This window comes from Pinus tabuliformis, chromosome 6, assembly GCF_031772625.1.
Source record: "Pinus tabuliformis cultivar Carrire ecotype Pingquan chromosome 6, CPIR1, whole genome shotgun sequence".
In the NCBI taxonomy this organism is placed as follows: Eukaryota; Viridiplantae; Streptophyta; class Pinopsida; order Pinales; family Pinaceae; genus Pinus; species Pinus tabuliformis.
In genome coordinates this window covers 1,586,778,215-1,586,798,226 of record NC_142292.1, presented here as the reverse complement: position 1 = coordinate 1,586,798,226, position 20,012 = coordinate 1,586,778,215, and the positions used below count along the sequence as shown (strand labels likewise).

The following is a 20,012-nucleotide window of genomic DNA, read 5'->3' as shown; positions in this document are numbered from 1 at the left end:
TTGTGCGGTTGTGCATACAACTCGCGTCTTGCTATCATCCAAGATAATGAGTTAGTCCATCCATGGTATTAGAACCACCCAAATTCCTCTCAGGAAATCTTGTTCCAATATCACCTCAAAATCATCCATTATAATGATTGTGAAATCTAAAAGTCCCTTCCATCCATCAATCTGAACTGGTGAATATGCTACCAATCCTTCCACTGTCTTAGGATTATAGTTGAATGCTTTCACTATTGTTCTGATCATGATTACTTTCAATCCAAGATGTTGTGCCAAACTTTCCCTTAAGAAATTGTGCAAATCACTCGTGTTAATAAGTGTTGGTATTGCCTTCTTACCGATTTCCATGTTCTCAAAGCACAAATTGTTCCATTTTTTGTCTTGTTCCTTTCCCAAGCCACCTATCCTCTCAACAAAATATTCAAATGAACATGAACCACAAAAATCAAACACACCTCTTAACTTTCACATCTCCATCTTGGTTGCACTGTTGAACTACTTCTCATCCATGGAGTGGTTGCTCCAAATCCACCTGTCATGACCCCATGGCCTCATATGGTCAAAAAGAACCTTTTTGGTGCATCATGATCCCTTGAGTTTCCGACAGTAATATGTCTCAAAACTTCCTAGTATAACATAATGTTACTACACCTAGACTACACCTTGCAATATATTACCCATGTTAATCTCTATATTATATTAAATATTGGAATTTCATCACAGAGCATGGTCAAATCATCAGCATTAACTTATTTCATTAACAAAATCATAAGTATCATATGCAAGACATAAAGGAACATAAACATCATCATGCACCTCCACAATTTCAACAAAACGACCCTCTTTCCTTTTGCTTTTATTAAAAATGTCAATTACAAATCCACAAAGCCAAGAAATAGTCAAGTAATACAACATAGCCCATTTCCCAACTTCATGGACCCTATTAGGTCACACATTGTCCTACTGCAGGTCGTCTCCACCCTAAAACATTGGTTCAACTAGGTCACAAGTCTGCCCTCGGGCCCTGCATCACCGCATACTCGAGTCACCTATCTCGGCTCTCCATCATCTCCTTCACACTCATTCCAAGTGACTTCAGCTCAAGCGATGTGTTGTGATGTGTCTACTACCATGCGGCTCGCCTGCTTATACAAGTCATTCCAATCTCTGTGTGACCCCTTCACTGTACAGTTTGAATCTCTGTGTGACCCCTTCATTGTACGATTTGGTTGACTTCCTATCATATTACTCCTCACATGGTTTGGCTCCCTTGTTTTGCCACTTCTCAAATGGGTCAACTCGCCCATGTGTTCCAATTCGTTCCATCCTATATGGCTGACACGCCCTCGGTGATTGCTCATATCCTCCAACTCGTTGCTCAGCTCACTGTGCCACCAAGTCGACATATTTTCAGTTTTCTTACACCTTCCTCTGTATTGTCGCATTTCTTGCAATATGTTCGTTTTATTTCTTGCGATAGTGGTGTCACAAAAAATGTCTTGCTAAGGCTTCTAGAGGCACACCTTGTCACAAAAACGAGATGAGAGCTAGCCTTGGTGTCGTTGGGGTTGACAGTAAATAAGAGGATAAGACATGAAGAAAACCATTGGATCATTCAAGAAAAATTCCAAAGAGTTTGAAGTGGAGATGTATAAACACATGAAAAGTCATTATTTCAGAGACTCTGTTTTACCTTAAGAAACCAATTTCCTGGCTGTGTATAAATTGTGCTTAAGAGATTAATGATTATAATGATTGTCACTTTTTTGTCACTTAATCGTATGTTGTGTTCTCAAATGAAGGACCTGGGAGACTTGGTTTTTAACCCTCAATACTTAGGGTGACACGAAAATACCAAAATGCCATTTGATTGCTGAATATAAATGATGAATGAAGAAAGCTTGAAGAAGTCAGAGACAATATGTTGTTTTACACAGAATCTACTATTTGTGACACTTGGAGAAGTTAAAGATAATATGTTGTCTTACATGGAAACTACTATCTGTAACTTAGAAGAATGGCAGAGGTAAGAACTTCAAGTATGGGAGCGCTCTTTTAAGAGATTTTAACTTCATTTACATAAGCAAATAAATACCTACAGCTTCATCACCATACTTAAAGGAAGAAAACATATGATGGCACATAATAGAGAAGTCACAAAATCATACCCAACAATGTGTGGAAAACTTTTGATTCTTTCATTAATCAACAATTGTATCAGGAATACAATGGCCTAGTATCTAGGTTCTCCAAAGTTCGAACCCCTTCTCTGTAAATTTTCCTCCTTTTATACATTATGAGACAGTTGGTAATCACCAAAACTATCAAACTACTTAACTATTCTCCTAACTATCTAAAGTGAAAGTTATTACAAAATATTACATAGAGGATAAAAGACACCTCATAAATAAAATAACAAGAAGTAACATAATTTAGAAAAATGATGATGATTGTTCGCTTTTCAAATTTGTTGCTTGGCTGTTGATGAAGTTTCTCTGTAGATGCTTTGATAATGGTTAAACTATTTTAACATAACAAACCATATTTGACAAAACCCCGTGAGTGGACTTGGACACACGTATATATCGGGAGTGTTTTGATTGGCCAAAACACAAGGAAACCCAACCAATCACTGTCCCTTTGAAGTTTTGATCATCTCCCTCTAACTTTGGTTATTTTGCTTGAACAACGGAATTAGCTAATTTACGTGGAACATAGTTTACCACGGAACTGAAAAGGATTAACAGTCTGGTTCATAAACCTGTCAGGTCCACCTGAGCTGTACACGATCACCGTCTAATCACCCCTTCAATGGATGGTATGATCCTTCAGAACTCAAGAAACTTTAAACCTATTTGAACTAAACCTTATCGAGTCCTCTTTTTCAATGCTCCTTTAACTCCCATACGAACCCGATAGGAAATAAAAAATTCCAGTTAATGATCTATCGGGTCCGATTTTAAAAATAAATCCAGATTACTTTTCCACCTGATATCCGTCGGATCCCGTCCCTTTTCATGGACGGATAAGATTGGCCCAGACTTCAGCGAATTAAACTATATTTCATATGCCATCACGTCCGATTTCCGAAATAAACTTCATTCTAGTTACCCACCCAATTGTTGTCGGATCTATGGCCTATTGATCGGACAACCTAGATCTTCTCGCGGGTTTCTTACATTCAAAATCCATCAATCAAAAAAAATAATTTATTTCTTTTAAACTCTGCGGGGGTAAAGAATATACAGGAGCTTCTTTGAGGTTGAACCCCCACAGTAATTTCAGGCCACACATTGTGGTCAACCATGCTAACGTCATGGTCAACTGCGGGGGTTGAGCTTTAATTAATCTTCGTGCTCATTTCTTCCCCGTAGCACACCTCATCAAACTCATCAAGCTATCGCTTGATTGCGCCTCTTGAACCTGCATGACCTTTAGACAATGGTTTGATTTTTCATTTTTCATTTTTATTTTTCTTTCATTTTGTGATAAAAATGAAAGTAAGACTTAAATAACAATGGAAGCTACAACATCTGGCTCCACCTGGGGATAGTGCTTTTTCCATAGAAGCACTAAAAACCGCAGATCAGTGCCTTCACCTCAGGCATGGAGTCATATATTGCTTAACCAATTCAAATTCTATGGAATTTTTACACTGAATTCACTATGGTATCTACAATGATAGGATGCTTGTGCTTTGATAGAAAAGTGTTGAGAATCGTAGTTTAGTAGCCTTAGTTGGGCATGGAGTCTGAAATTCTGAAAACCCTAAAATTTGAAAGACTAAAACTTGACATTCTTGAAATTTGAAACCTCTGAAAACCAGTTTCCAACTGGGACAGTCACCCTTATTTATCAGCTAAAATTAAACTAAAGAACTGCAACTAGAAACCAAATGCTCAACACCTAAGCTTATTTATGTACAGGTTCCTACCTATGTACATGACTGATCTCAATCAGGTGAAGTCAATCTTCCAACGGTGCCAAGTTAGCATTTGAGTGCCTGATCTAGAACCGTTCTGCCAGTGAAATTTGAAAATACAATTCATCCTAAATGGAAAATAAACTATGCATAAGGGTAGCTCACAACAAAAATTAGTAATATATCCACAAAATGGTATGTGTAGTGTAATGCCCCACTTAAATCTTGTCCTACAAATTGTGTTAATATTTACATTATCTGAAAATATTGAGAAATATTGGTCTAAAATAAATTTATGGTTTCCATTATTCAAATTCCCCACTTACCTTCTCAATTTGAATATTATGTAGGATATGGTCTCCTTCCATTAATTCAAAATATATTTATTCATTTCACATACCCCAATGTACCCTCACATTTACTTGGGAGAAGACATAGTCCTCTCCATCTTATCATCAATATATATTTATTCATTTCACATTCCCCAATGTACCCTCACATTTACTAAGGAGAAGACATGGTCCTCTCCATGTAATTACACTTCACATTCCCAAATGTACTTTTCACATTTACTTGGGAGAAGACATAGTCCTCTCCATCTTATCATCAATATATATTTATTCATTTCACATTCCTCAATGTACCCTCACATTTACTAAGGAGAAGACATGGTCCTCTCCATGTAATTACACTTCACATTCCCAAACGTACTTTTTAGATTTACTTGGGAGAAGACATGATCCTTTCCCATTAAATTCTCAATTTTATATTCATGTCACAATTCCAAATGTACTCCTAGCTTACTTGGGAGAAGAGAAGTCAACTAAGGATGGATGAGAAGTTAATAACATTAATGAGAGGTGGTTGAGGAAAGAGGGTATAAAAGGGAAGGGGGAAGGAAGAAAAGGGGGGTGTTGGAGTCTTGCTTAGGATTGTGGGGGTTGGTTGTGATTGTTTGGCCTTGTTATGATTTTGGGAGACCTTGGAAACCTGTGGAGGTTTCTTGGGTTTGAGAGGAGGAAAGTATCATTATCTAGTTTTGCACATTCTTCTTGAGGACACACTATATCTGGTTGGACTTGGGCACGGAGGGCTAGGGAACCTGTGGAGGTTTCCTGGGCTAGGAATTTGTTTCCTAGTTGGCTGGGAGGCAAATCCGGTTGGGTCGGTCAGAAGGAGCGTTCAGCTGGAGCTATAAGACAAAGGTATCATCATCAACCGCCGGAACAGGTATTTTTCCATGGACTACTCTTGTCAAGTTGATATCAATAGAATGCTCACCTTAACTTATGTTGCTTATGATAAAATGATAAGATGTTAAATGTTTAAAGCTATGTGAGAAGACCAACAAGTTCTTTTATTTTTAACTTTTAAACCAGCGGGAAAATAGATCTATTAGTGTATAATAGGTTGAGGCTCTCATAATAGGAAACAGGCCCTTACACATGGTATCAGAGCTTTGGTTCAAAATCTGGACCCAAAGCCCACTAAACACCAATTAAGAGTGTTGTTAAGTATTGCTCCTGTTAGCGCTTGAAATTTCACCTCAGGCTGAGAAAGGTAAACCTCAAGGCAACATCAAACCATTTAGCCTCGTAGCTAGCCCTACAGGGCAGGAGAAGGCTCTCTCCGGTCTATCTCATCTAGATGAGATGACCAATAAGGTAACACTGATATTAGGCTAGTAAACTGATCAAAGAGTTTTTAATAAAATGATGGGGTTTTTCTGGGCTGCATGGGCAAAGTCACAGCTTGAGCAGAGAAAGATAATGAATAACACAGATTATCGACTGAGGCAAGGTAGGCAAGAAATTTAACATCAAATTGAGATTAAATGGGATGGCAAGACTGGTGAGGAGCTAAGGAGGGCAAACAATAACTTTGAATCCTCCTTAAACAGTAGAAAACATTGAACATGAACAAACTTATAGGCAGAGCATATAATACTATGAATTCTACCTAAACACTTCATTTGTTCACTCAGAAATGATTATGAAATGAAATGAAACATAACAGAATACATATGAAACAGAAGAAAAACTTATGCTAACTTTCATACCACAGGAATCTCAGAAGTCAGAGCTGTGTAATTTCATTAAAAATCCCTGTCAATGACTGTACAATAGAAGCTCTGTTACACACACCTCTCAGCACTCAGAATTCTCCCTCTCCCTCACTCACTCTTTTTTTATTACAAATGATTATTTTTATAAACTATTCTAAAACAAAAACAACAGATCGACCCCACAATCAGGGCGCTGTTTTACAATAATAGAAAAGAGCGTTTTTTCTAAAAAAATCCTCTGATGACTAATAAACATGGAGCGCAGACTCCATCGTATGACTAACTAAGGTCATAAGAACGAATCCTATTCATCTGGTAACAGGTGTCTTTGTTTGTTTATTTTTGGCTGAAGTGAAGGCCAGGTGTCAAGGACGTGCGCCAAATTTTTCTAGTTGACAAATCCTTTTTGGATATTTTCCCAAACCTTTCGCTCTCCTCGAGATTTCTCTTCATCATCTGTGGATGTTCCGTTAAAAATCACAGCTTTCCCACGTTGCTCTAGCAACTTAAGAGCCCAGTTTAAAACTATGCGATCAACGCCAACAAGCTCTGTTTGACACACAAGGGCCTTATTCTGTCTAGACGCACAATTAATCGCAGAAAAGATTGGCCTGACACATGGGTTTCTATACCAACATTCCTCAATCAACTTTTAGTGGGTACTTTAAGAGATGACCCTTCATTTCAGTAACTTCCTCTGCAACAAACTGATTCCAGTATCCCTCCGCTAGAGCTTTGACCCTTCTAACACACACAATGATTTCAGGATCACGAATGCAGTCCTCAATCTTTCCAATATGCTCTGCCCAAAGTGACATCCTATATCCATAAACCTGGCCACGTGGGTGACAATTCTTCTGAGCCCATGTATGATGCGATTGATAGGAACCCATAGCAATCTCTGTATCTCTTGAACCATCTAGAGAGCGTTGGTTGATATTTGCAGAGCCCAGAATCGCATATTCATCATCTACAATCATGCCCTTTGCATGGACGTAAATCATAAAGCGGTGATACCTTTTAGTCTGCTCCTGCATAATGTTTTCTGTATGAGCAATTATTGGTTCATTCTCATCGTTTGTTTCCCGATTACCAAGGCAATAAAAATTCAAATAATCTTGTAGGTGGTATGATTTTGACAACCCTGAATCTTGAAGGGCCTTTGCAACAACCTTGTACATCATTTGCATTGTTTGTGACTGCCAGAAAAGTATTTCCTGCACAGATACACTTTTAGGGTCCCATTCAGGCCACATTGGTATGACGATGTAAACTGAAAACCTCTCATTTCTTTTTATTTTACTGGCAATCTTCAAAGCCAATTCCATGGGAATTATATTGTTTGCACCTGCAGTCTTGTAAGATGACCAGTTGTAAGAAGATCCCAAGAAGTAGTGATTTTCAATGTAGACAAAGTGTTGGGCAGATCGGATGACTTTAATATAAGCTGTATGGATACTTGCGTCTATAACCAGATCTTTTCTACAGATAAGATTCTGACTTTGTGCTTCTGTGACAGATTTTGGAAAACCTTTTACTGATCCAGAATCAATTGAACGGAAAACCTGCACATGCCAATTGTCTGGATCATCTTCCTCTGAAACCCATAAATGAGGATCACCGCTAGGAACATTCACTGTGGGGCTAAGAATCCATGATATCCGATCCAAATTAATTAGTGCATCATCACGCCAATGAGAAATTACCTTAAAACGTTTACCAATCTCATGCCATGTTGTTGCTTTTTTCCAGCGTTGTTCAAAATTTTTTAAGGATATCATATACAGCAGGACCTTCTATTTTACAGTGCAAATCATGCCAGGGTTATCTTGGGCCACCAGAATCAACATCAAAGTAGGATTGCGATAATCATCTCTATGTACAGTCTTAAGAGTCCTAAACAAAGAATGCTCTGGGGTATCATAATGACCATCACAGAGATCTAACCCACCTATAAAGGAGGCAAGTCTTCGGTCATTACCAGCAGCTTGGTTATCAACAATAACAAGTTTCTGGTGGTGAGTATATAATGTACCAACAACCCGTTGTTTGGACCAACTAAGCTTATGGCTCGCATAGCGAGGTGCAAGCACACAATAAACAGTAGAATGTTTGAAAAATTTCCTAGTTTCTTCATCATGTGTTTGCATAATTCCTCCCTGAATTGAATTGTTAGAACCCACATAATACTGGTCAAATGTCTTGAGCCATCCCAGATCAACATGCGTGTGGGAACGAGATGAACATTGAGCTTTCTCTGCACTGGCCCTTCTGTGTTGTTGTAATCAATTGGTAGAGATTTGCATAGAGGGAGATTGAGCTCAAAGCATATGGCAAGCCAATTCCATTGCAAAACTGTGCATGGAGCCACGAATGTTGGTGTAAAATCAGATTCGATTGCCTAGAGGAATCCACCACCTGATATATATTGCTGAAGGCTAGGCAACAAACCCGCAGGTATATGCTTGTCAAGAGATTAAAGTATGCCTTTCATTCCCGCGTTTCCTTTGCTAAGTAACCAGATCCGAGCAACCAAATGTATGGAGAGCTGTATAACCAAATGACAACTGAAGACAACTTCTAGACCAGATCAAACAAATGGACATGATTGCTGATGATGTTTTGTTTTCTTTTGTTTGTGCTTTTGCAGAGATAGGAGCTGAGGAAGTTGCTCCCTTTTGAAGAGCTGGAGATAAATTACATAATCTAAAACAACACATTTAATGATTTCTTCTTCAAAACAGGGTTTTGAAGAAGAATCAATCTCTGACATGAGACGGAGTCTAACATCGGCTCCACTTGGGATGGCAGCTGCCGCTCCGTGGAGGTGCCAAGAACCGCAGAACTTTGGGAGAGCAGACAGTGCCTCCACCCATTGGGCAATGGAGTCATCATCGACACAACTCTTGACTTAATTTTCACACTGAAACTGAACTGAAACAATCTTCAAGCAAACTAAAAGAAGATGCTGCCCTTATGGCTGCTTATTTATTTGCAAAGCTACCCTACTTTGTCGTACAAACACTGGATCAGGTAATACTAAAATGCCAAATTAACCATTCAAGTAAACCTGAAAATGAAGCCGCTTGAGAATGTTGCCACGAAGTCACAGATGTCATTGTTGGCAGCCCTTCATGCACGTAATGACCCTGGTCACGGAAAATACATCTTGATCTATCAATCAAACTGAAAAATGTGTCCATGTATGCCGCAATAGGATCACGGAAGCCGGACTCTGTTGGCTGCCCCAACTCTGTGATGCATACTTCCAGCTGCACACTGTCAATGTAAACATCTGTAGGCAAGTCTGTTATTTCTTGTTTCAATGGAGGAAGGATTTCCAAGAACTTTTTAGGGTCTTGGAAATCATATGACCAGATCTGCTCATCTAACCATTGAATCTCCTCTTCAATTCTTTCAACAATTAACTCACAAAATTTAGTTTTGAAGACCTTTAAAAATTTCAAGCATTGAAGCAAGGCACTGAAAACATCTTCATCAAATTCAGTATCTGCTAACTTCTTTCTTATTTCTTCTACAGCTTCACACAGGGTAGGGTTTGCCACATACCCTTCCATTGCATGAACGGATCAGCATGCACTGAACTGTCAGGATCGAGTTGGAGTCGCCAGGTGAATGGTTCAGCCTGCATATGTGTCTGAGTGTTGTCCACCATCAGCATCAGATCTGTACCTTGATTGCATGTACTAGGACGAGACAATCAACAAGTTGAATGTTCTCCCCAGTATGGTCGCCAGTATGTTAGCGCTTGAAATTTCACCTCAGGCTGAGAAAGGTAAACCTCAAGGCTACATCAAACCATTTAGCCTCGTAGCTAGCCCTACGGGGCAGGAGAAGGCTCTCTCCGGTCAATCTCGGCAGATCTTCAATGGGATGAGATGACCAACAAGGTAACACTGATATTAGGCTAGTAAACTGATTAAAAAGGTTGATTTGGGGTTTTTTGGGTTTTTGGTGGCAAATTGAGGAATTGCAATTTTGGGTGTGGGGATTGGACACAGTTTCTGCAGGGGGTTCCTTGGGGCGAGGTAGGAAACAGTATTGATGCCTTAACTTGAGATGGATGATCAGGAATGAAAGATGAGGAGCTAAAGAGAGCAAAAAATGACTTTGAATTCTCTTTAGACAGTAGAAAACATTGAAATTAAACAAATTTAAAAGCAGAGCATGGCTAGCATGAATTCATACTTTAACACTTCATTTGTTCAATATGCAGAAGCAAAGAAAGGAAATGAATCACATAACAAAGCTTACAAGAACATTGAGAAACACACCATCAACACATGAGTCCACAAGAATCCCAAAGATGACTGCAAAACCCTGGTCTTCCTTAGCCAAAAATTGCAGAGATACAATGAAAATATACAATGATAGCTTCTCCCTCAAGAGACAACCTTCCAACCCTTGAAAATGATTAAGAAAATACATAATATAGGCAAGCCAACCTATTCCCTTCCCTCTAGGGGTCGAGCTCATCCTTCTAGGAGCTGTTTCAACTAATTCTAAACTGAGCACTAAAATCTAGGTAGTCAAAACAACTTGCCTCTATAAGCTAGGAAACCAATTCATTCATTTAATATTTACCCATTACATGAATGGATCTTCTAGAAGTGTTAAACAAGAGTAAAAGTGTCTTAGAGTTACAAAAATTACATTAAAGATAATCATCTTCAACCCCAAAAATTCAAACTGAGTCAAATCTGCGTTTTCTGGGCTGTACAGTGCAATCTGGCAAAAAGCTGCTCAACGGGTCGCGCCCCCCTGCTCAACGGGTCGCGCCCCTTTGGAGCTCTTTTTGAGGCACTTTCAGGTGTCAGAATTGGGTTCAGGATAGCTCTTTGGAAAGGTATTTGAGTCTACTTTCCAACCCAACTGGAATTTTTCAATTTGGAGTTCATTTGCCCTGTCAAAAACCAATTCTCCCAAGACAGCTTTCTGTAGTTCAAAAAAGTGGTAGAAAGTCAAATTTTTTATGTATTTTGACCTTCTGGAGGCCCAAAACTCCATAAAAACTCAAGTCCATCCATAGGCATATGTAACTTTGCATGAAAAATCTAGAAATGCTGAGTTTTTGCAAAAAAGAGTTGCCATGACAAAGGGTCTCACCGGGGGTGAGACCTGTTGAAGAGCCAAAACTTGTAAATTACCAAAAAATGCCAAAATTACCCAAAATTCTCAATTTTTTTTGGGATTTGAGCTGTGGCTAGGCTATTGAGTGCCTTGATCCTTCAGTGAGGCCTCAGCCAAGATATGGAGGGGATCGGGCCTCTTTCTCCTTTTTTGTGCCTTGGCCAACCGCCTTGGATCCGGCGATTGTAATTTTGACATTTCTCTAAAACCATGACACCTGTGCAAAAAGTGAAGGAGGTTTTTCTTCTTTGGCATGTTTTGGACAAAAACCTCTCTCAATGTTTCAAAATTCATATTTGATTGCTCTGAAACATCATTTGAGTGAAACTTGTCCCGATGTGTGAAACAAGGAATTTTGTAGAAATGGAGCGAAATGAAGGGGATAGGGGGCTTCTAAATTCTTGGGGAAATTTTTGGAAGTAGGGAGGGATGTTAGGAAGCAGGGGAAAGTTGAATCTCAGAGATTGAGTGAGGGGAAGGGGTCCAAAAGGGCAAAACACAGGCCCAACCTAGAAAATTGCCAGGTTGTAGCTAGAAACTAGGGTTTGTGCAAAAATGAGGAATTTGGCGGATCTAAGGGATGGGAAGTGTTTGATAAGGTACTTTAAGGATAGGGGAAGGTGTATGAACATCAGGAAACAAGTTTTGCCGATGATTTGACCGTCCAAGAGAAATTGGCTTTCAAAACCCTAGGAGAGGGAAATGACCTTGCCTAGGCACAACTGAAGCATGAACAAGATGTAAAATGACTCATTAGACACTGACATGATAATGAAAACCCTATGAATGATGATAGAATCAGTTGAATGATGACATGGACCGCCATTTGGACAACTTTAGAAGGAGTAAAAGCAAACCCTAGACCTAATGCCTAGTGACCAAATTTTGCTTGAAGACTCACTGAAATGACAAAATTTGACCTTGACACTTCAAAATCACTTTGTAAGAGCATGTTTGATCACAGGAGGAAGGCTGGAAAGACTGACACTAACATTGGCTGCAATGGGGATGGTAGCTCCTTGGAGGTACCAAGAACCTTAGACCTCTGGGAGAGCAGACCAGTGCCTTACAATCATTGGGCAATGGAGTCATTATTTCGGCAAACGACACAAGACTTTGACTCATTTATTGAATGAAAACTTGACTGAAAACTGACTGAAACTTAACTGAAACTTGACTCAAACCGACTCGATGGCAAACTGAAATAACTTGAAAAAACTCACTCAACAGACCAAACACAAATGACTCATGACCGACTTAAAACAAAACTTTACAAAGCTTTTGGAAAAACGGCAGCAATCCATCAAGATTTGGAATCATGATGACAACCACCTGCATACTAATGAAATATGTACAATCATGTATAATGAGCTTTCCAATGTAACCAATCCAGCAGATGGCTACATACCAAATTTCTACTCTCGCTTATCTCGAGCAGGCGAAACGATGAACCTGTAGGCAACTCAAAATAACCACTGAAACCAAAACTTATGATAATGAACCAGGCAACATTTATCTTTTCTAATGCTTGCAGAAGAATGCCAAAGGGATCTTGATAATCCTGAAGCACTACCTTGTTTGGAGATCCAGCTGCAAAAATATAAGTACTTGCTTCATTCTGATCTGAAAGAACAGTGGGTTGCTGATTGATAGGAAGGCACAGAGAAGTATAAGCTTCTGCCATATGAGTGTTGGCTGTAAATTCCTTGACCGTGAGAAATTTTGACATATTGTCTCTCTCAAGCTTATATTCCTTAATTTCATGGTCTAAGTCATTCTTAAACAGAAAACAATCCTCAAGATCATCAAACATGACAGCCTCATCATTTTCATGAAAGAAAATATTATCTGTTTGCTGATCTATAAAACTAATTACAAAACTGTCATCATTTTCAAAAGAGGAAGAAGTTTCACCAACACTTTCGTGACCATGTGCACACTGCCGATTTGCTTTAGCTTGGGTTGTAGCATGACCTTTCAAAAGCTGATCTATCTCCACTTCAGACAAAGGAGATAAGACTTTCTGTTTCCCTTTGCTCAAACAAGTCTTGTCTTCTTGAAATAACATTTCAAAACATGAAAAATCTGAATGACAGTCCCGATCTTCTGAAACTTGGAAACATTGTTGATCATCGTCATATGACATGGCAATCAAACTATCCAAATTATGATTGAAAGAAGAGTTTTCACTTACTTGAACAAAGATCTCATCTTGCTGTTCATGAGCTGGCTGAATTACCTCCTCATGCAGGCTCCGTTCTGATGGCATAAGGACATTTGGATCAAGAACTTTGTCTATGATCTCAACAACAAAACTCTCCTTTTCAGGATTCGGCACAAGGTATGCTTGGTCATCACAATCTGAATGTAGTTCTGAAGTAGCTGTCCCAACATTATCACATTCTGCAATCTGGTCTTCTTCTGTGGGCAGATATGAAACAAGCTCTTCTCTTTCATCATCTTCCACTGTATGACCATCTTCAGCCTGCTGATCTTGATTCTGCTGCAAAATGTCCTGATCATCTTGATGGAAATTCTCTAAGTTTTCTTTATGCTGCTGAAACAGATTCTCATACAGGGCTTCCATGATCTCTTCATCCATGAAATTATCATCTTCATAAAACTTCTCAAGGCTTTCAATAAAACTATAGGCATGCTTGCAACAGTCTTGAACTAAATTCAATGATGGATAAGAGTCCTTATATCTTTCAATGAACATAGCATGAAAATCCTTTAAACAGTAAATACAAGCAGGTGGCAAACTTTCATACCATGATTGGGCTTTACCTTCCAGAGTGGCCAAGAATATCTTCATCAAGCAATCTTCAGGAAAATCCACCTTCAACTTGCGAATATGCATATGAAATCTAACTAGATGTAAAGCAACATCCTTCTTACCATCATCATTAAATATAGGCAGATTCCTTGACCAATCTACCTTCGGAATTTTATTCGGAAAACCTGGAATGTGATCTCGGCTCAAGGGAGCATATCTTCTTGCAATCTGATCCATCTTGAAAATCTCACAGCTACTGATCTCTCTACAGTGAAGTCACCATGAAGCATTGATCTCTGGAGTTTTCAGTGAAGGAGTCGCCAGTGAATGATTTCAGCCTTGTCAGTGTCTGATCGTTGTCCACTATCAACAATCAGATCTGAACTTGATACATGTACTGGGGTAATTAACAAGTTAGATGTCACGTTTACAAGCTAGACCAGAGATTGACTGAAGCAGCGTTTATCTACTTCCGCTTATGCAAAGCAAAAGCGTTTCGAAGGCTACCTGGCATAACTTCAGGCTCCGTCTGTAGCTTATAAAACAAACACATCAACCCACAAACAAGTTTGTTCTCCCCAGTATGGTCGCCAGTATGTTAGCGCTTGAAATTTCACCTCAGGCTGAGAAAGGTAAACCTCAAGGCAACATCAAACCATTTAGCCTCGTAGCTAGCCCTACGGGGCAGGAGAAGGCTCTCTCCGGTCTATCTCGTCTAGATGAGATGACCAATAGGGTAACACTAATTTTAGGCTAGTAAACTGATCAGAAAGGATTTTTTAATAAAATGATGGGGTTTTTCTGGGCTGCATGGGCAAAGTCACAGCTTGAGCAGAGAAAGATAATGAATAACACATATTATCGACTGAAGCAAGGTAGGCAAGAAATTTAACATCAAATTGAGATTAAATGGGATGGCAAGACTGGTGAGGAGCTAAGGAGGGCAAACAATAACTTTGAATCCTCCTTAAACAGTAGAAAACATTGAACATGAACAAACTTATAGGCAGAGCATATAATACTATGAATTCTACCTAAACACTTCATTTGTTCACTCAGAAATGATTATGAAATGAAATGAAACATAACAGATTACATATGAAACAGAAGAAAAACTTATGCTAACTTTCATACCACAGGAATCTCAGAAGTCAGAGCTGTGTAATTTCATTAAAAATCTCTGTCAATGACTGTACAATAGAAGCTCTGCTACACACACCTCTCAGCTCTCAGAATTATCCCTCTCCCTCACTCACTCTTTTTTTATTACAAATGATTATTTTTATAAACTATTCTAAAACAAAAACAACAGATCGACCCCACAATCAGGGCGTTGTTTTACAATAATAGAAAAGAGCGTTTTTTCTAAAAAAATCCTCTGATGACTAATAAACATGGAGCACAGACTCCATCGTATGACTAACTGAGGTCATAAGAACGAATCCTATTCATCTGGTAACAGGTGTCTTTGTTTGTTTATTTTTGGCTGAAGTGAAGGCCAGGTGTCAAGGACGTGCGCCAAATTTTTCTAGTTGACAAATCCTTTTTGGATATTTTCCCAAACCTTTCGCTCTCCTCGAGATTTCTCTTCATCATCTGTGGATGTTCCGTTAAAAATCACAGCTTTCCCACGTTGCTCTAGCAACTTAAGATCCCAGTTAAAAACTATGCAATCAACGCCAGCAAGCTCTGTTTGACACACAAGGGCCTTATTCTGTCTAGACGCACAATTAATCGCAGAAAAGATTGGCCTGACACATGGGTTTCTATACCAACATTCCTCAATCAACTTTTAGTGGGTACTTTAAGAGATGACCCTTCATTTCAGTAACTTCCTCTGCAACAAACTGATTCCAGTATCCCTCCGCTAGAGCTTTGACCCTTCTAACACACACAATGCTTTCAGGATCACGAATGCAGTCCTCAATCTTTCCAATATGCTCTGCCCAAAGTGACATCCTATATCCATAAACCTGGCCACGTGGGTGACAATTCTTCTGAGCCCATGTATGATGCGGTTGATAGGAACCCATAGCAATCTCTGTATCTCTTGAACCATCTAGAGAGCGTTGGTTGATATTTGCAGAGCCCAGAATCGCATATTCATCATCTACAATCATGCCCTTTGCATGGACGTAAATCATAAAGCGGCGATACCTTTTAGCCTGCTCCTGCATAATGTTTTCTGTATGAGCAATCATTAGTTCATTCTCATCGTTTGTTTCCCGATTACCAAGGCAATAAAAATTCAAATAATCTTGTGGATGGTATGATTTTGACAACCCTGAATCTTGAAGGGCCTTTGCAACAACCTTGTACATCATTTGCATTGTTTGTGACTGCCAGAAAAGTATTTCCTGCACAGATACACTTTTAGGGTCCCATTCAGGCCACATTGGTATGACGATGTAAACTGAAAACCTCTCATTTCTTTTTATTTTACTGGCAATCTTCAAAGCCAATTCCATGGGAATTATATTGTTTGCACCTGCAGTCTTGTAAGATGACCAGTTGTAAGAAGATCCCAAGAAGTATTGATTTTCAATGTAGACAAAGTGTTGGGTAGATCGGATGACTTTAATATAAGCTGTATGGATACTTGCGTCTATAACCAGATCTTTTCTACAGATAAGATTCTGACTTTGTGCTTCTGTGACAGATTTTGGAAAACATTTTACTGATCCAGAATCAATTGAACGGAAAACCTGTACATGCCAATTGTCTGGATCATCTTCCTCTGAAACCCATAAATGAGGATCACCACTAGGAACATTCACTGTGGGGCTAAGAATCCATGATATCCGATCCAAATTAATTAGTGCATCATCACGCCAATGAGAAATTACCTTAAAACGTTTACCAATCTCATGCCATGTTGTTGCTTTTTTCCAGCGTTGTTCAAATTTTTTTAAGGATATCATATACAGCAGGACCTTCTATTTTACAGTGCAAATCATGCCAGGGTTCTCTTGGGCCACCAGAATCAACATCAAAGTAGGATTGCGATAATCATCTCTATGTACAGTCTTAAGAGTCCTAAACAAAGAATGCTCTGGGGTATCATAACGACCATCACAGAGATCTAACCCACCTATAAAGGAGGCAAGTCTTCGGTCATTACCAGCAGCTTGGGTATCAACAATAACAAGTTTCTGGTGGTGAGTATATAATGTACCAACATCTCGTTGTTTGGACCAACTAAGCTTATGGCTCGCATAGCGAGGTGCAAGCACGCAATAAACAGTAGAATGTTTGAAAAATTTCCTAGTTTCTTCATCATGTGTTTGCATAATTCCTTCCTGAATTGAATTGTTAGAACCCACATAATACTGGTCAACTGTCTTGAGCCATCCCAGATCAACATGGGTGTGGGAAACGAGATGAACATTGAGCTTTCTCTACACTGGCCCTTCTGTGTTGTTGTAATCAATTGGTAGAGATTTGCATAGAGGGAGATTGAGCTCAAAGCATATGGCAAGCCAATTCCATTGCAAAACTGTGCATGGAGCCACGAATGTTGGTGTAAAAGCAGATTCGATTGCCTAGAGGAATCCACCGCCTGATATATATTGCTGAAGGCTAGGCAACAAACCCGCAGGTATATGCTTGTCAAGAGATTAAAGTATGCCTTTCATTCCCGTGTTTCCTTTGCTAAGTAACCAGATCCGAGCAACCAAATGTATGGAGAGCTATATAACCAAATGACAACTGAAGACAACTTCTAGTCCAGATCAAACAAATGGACATGATTGCTGATGATGTTTTGTTTTCTTTTGTTTGTGCTTTTGCAGAGATAGGAGCTGAGGAAGCTGCTCCCTTTTGAAGAGCTGGAGATAAATTACATAATCTAAAACAACACATTTAATGATTTCTTCTTCAAAACAGGGTTTTGAAGAAGAATCAATCTCTGACATGAGACGGAGTCTAACAGCTCCAATATAAAATTTCTGTAATTTTACCCATTCTCCTCTCCTTGTAAGAAGAAAAACTCTAGCTATTCTCGCTTTCTAATGTAAAATTTCTGCAATTTTATGTATTCTCCTCTCCCGATAAAAAAATAAAAACTCTAGCTATTCTCGCTTTCTACATGTAACATTTCTTGCATTAAGGGTTCCCTGTATTATGAGTGCGAAGAAGTTTACCGTATACTAATTACTAATTTGGAAATAAATACATGGGGTGTCTTTCTCATCCCCTCAGTTGAAGAATGGAATTGGCACTGACAAATGGGAGCAATTTCCTGCAACGAACACTTTCATGGGATGCTGGTCATTTCAGTGTTTTAAGCGCAACAGGAGAAGTGGATATTCAGAGTCTCTTGGTGCAAAGCAGGATTTGAGAATGGCAGCTCCCATTGAAGTCAGTTATATCACAGCTCCTGAGCTGCTCAACCTCTGCGAATCCCCAAATGTAGCCATCATCGATGTCAGGGATGAGGAGAGAAGTCTGGATGCTCACATAGCAGGCTCCTTTCACTATGCAAGCGACACGTTCTTCGAAAAAATTCCAGATCTCTTGCAGAACATGGAGGGAAAAGACACTTTGGTTTTCCACTGTGCGTTGAGCAAGGTAAGACCATATGGCTCTGGTCTCTTTCAATGGGAGCCCACGAGGATTCATATTTATATGATTTTGGGGTTAGTTATAAAAATCGTCTTTAAATTGAGCCTATGCAAAGACGCCGAGATGGTCATTAATGGTAATTAAGATGTGCAGATATGATTCCAAATAAATAACAAGTATCTCTACTGATACAGAATAGGTGAAATATGGGAAGAAAGCTTATCTTTCTGTGAATCAATAACAGTTATAATTCCTCTTAGCATCAACTACAACTAAATTGTATTTTCCTCTCTTTTCGTAATTACGGCAAAATTCTGTGAAAATACCCATCTCTTTAAGCAACGATTCTTTGAAAAAACAGGAAATTGGTTAGTGCATGTAAACGAACAGTCCTGCATAGAAAAGATAGGGATAACACTGTACGTCTGGTTAATCTTAAAAAAATCCGAGCTATTACAAGCAGGAACCCGACGGTGTCTAGAATGATGGAAATTGGTCATCACTTATCAATTATTAGAATAATGGAGATCGGATTATTACTTATCAATTTGAATGGCTTTCACCCGGACTGATACATCTGTTAAGATCCACTTCCTTTTGCTTCCAGTCCTCTGTAATTAGGGCAATTTGGATAAACTTCTTTCAATGTCATTTTCTTCTTTGCTTCTTGTTCTCGTAAGTATTTTAGTAAAAGTAATTCAATGTAGTCTCAATTTAAGATAGGCCTTGATCTTTTCTTAATGTACTTTGAGAAAATCCCTCTTTTCTGATCTAGGGCTTTTTCAGACAGCCTAATGCATGGATTTATGTGCACCTAAATGGACTGAAGTTGATTAGACAGATTGGAATGATTTTAAGGGTTTAATTTCCCTCTGCTCTATAATGACAACTATTACATACTAGCCTTGTTACTGTGAAAAATTTGAGCGCGTCCAACAATTTACACTCAATTATTTGAAGGAAAGTGTAATTGATGCATGGTAAGAAGTAGCAAGATAGAGAAAATAAAAGTTAGGGCAGAAGGAAGGCATTGTATTTAATTGCATAGGTCAGCAGCCGTTTAGACAGTTGGCCCTGTAGGATAGTTAAGTATCTGTCACATCAATTAACAAAGGCGAAAGACTTGATACTTTTCTAAATATTTTATTGTCATATATTTTCTCATAGGCAATACAGGCAGAGTGGCAGTTTGGAGCTTTAACTTGTTTCTCAGATTCAATTTTCAGATAATCTCAATTAATGTGTGCTTAGGAGTGTTTGCTTAACATAATTTGGTTTGAAATGGGTTTTCTACAGCTTAAGAGTTCTGAAATCGGCCAGTACAAACTGCACCTTAACCGATATATAGGCCAGTTTATATTTGTTGGCTCTTTTTGGAGACCAGGATTTGAACAGTTTTCCAGCAAAGGTTCGGTTGTAGTCTAGTATGCTGGCATTTTCAATCTTTGTGAGGGGAAGGTCTCACTTAAAGCACTGTTAAGATTGAAGGATATAGATGGAACTTGCAGAATGAGTGTGTGACCATTCTGCTC

General features: G+C 39.0%; 2 pseudogenes; both read right to left on the bottom strand.

Annotated features, from left to right (window-relative positions):
* Positions 1–6,631: 6,631 nt before the first annotated feature.
* Positions 6,632–15,695, bottom strand: LOC149264876 (phospholipase D delta pseudogene; annotated as a pseudogene).
* A 3-nt stretch (positions 15,696–15,698) lies between these two features.
* Positions 15,699–20,012, bottom strand: part of LOC149264875 (phospholipase D delta pseudogene) — a 31,921-nt pseudogene continuing 27,607 nt past the window's right edge.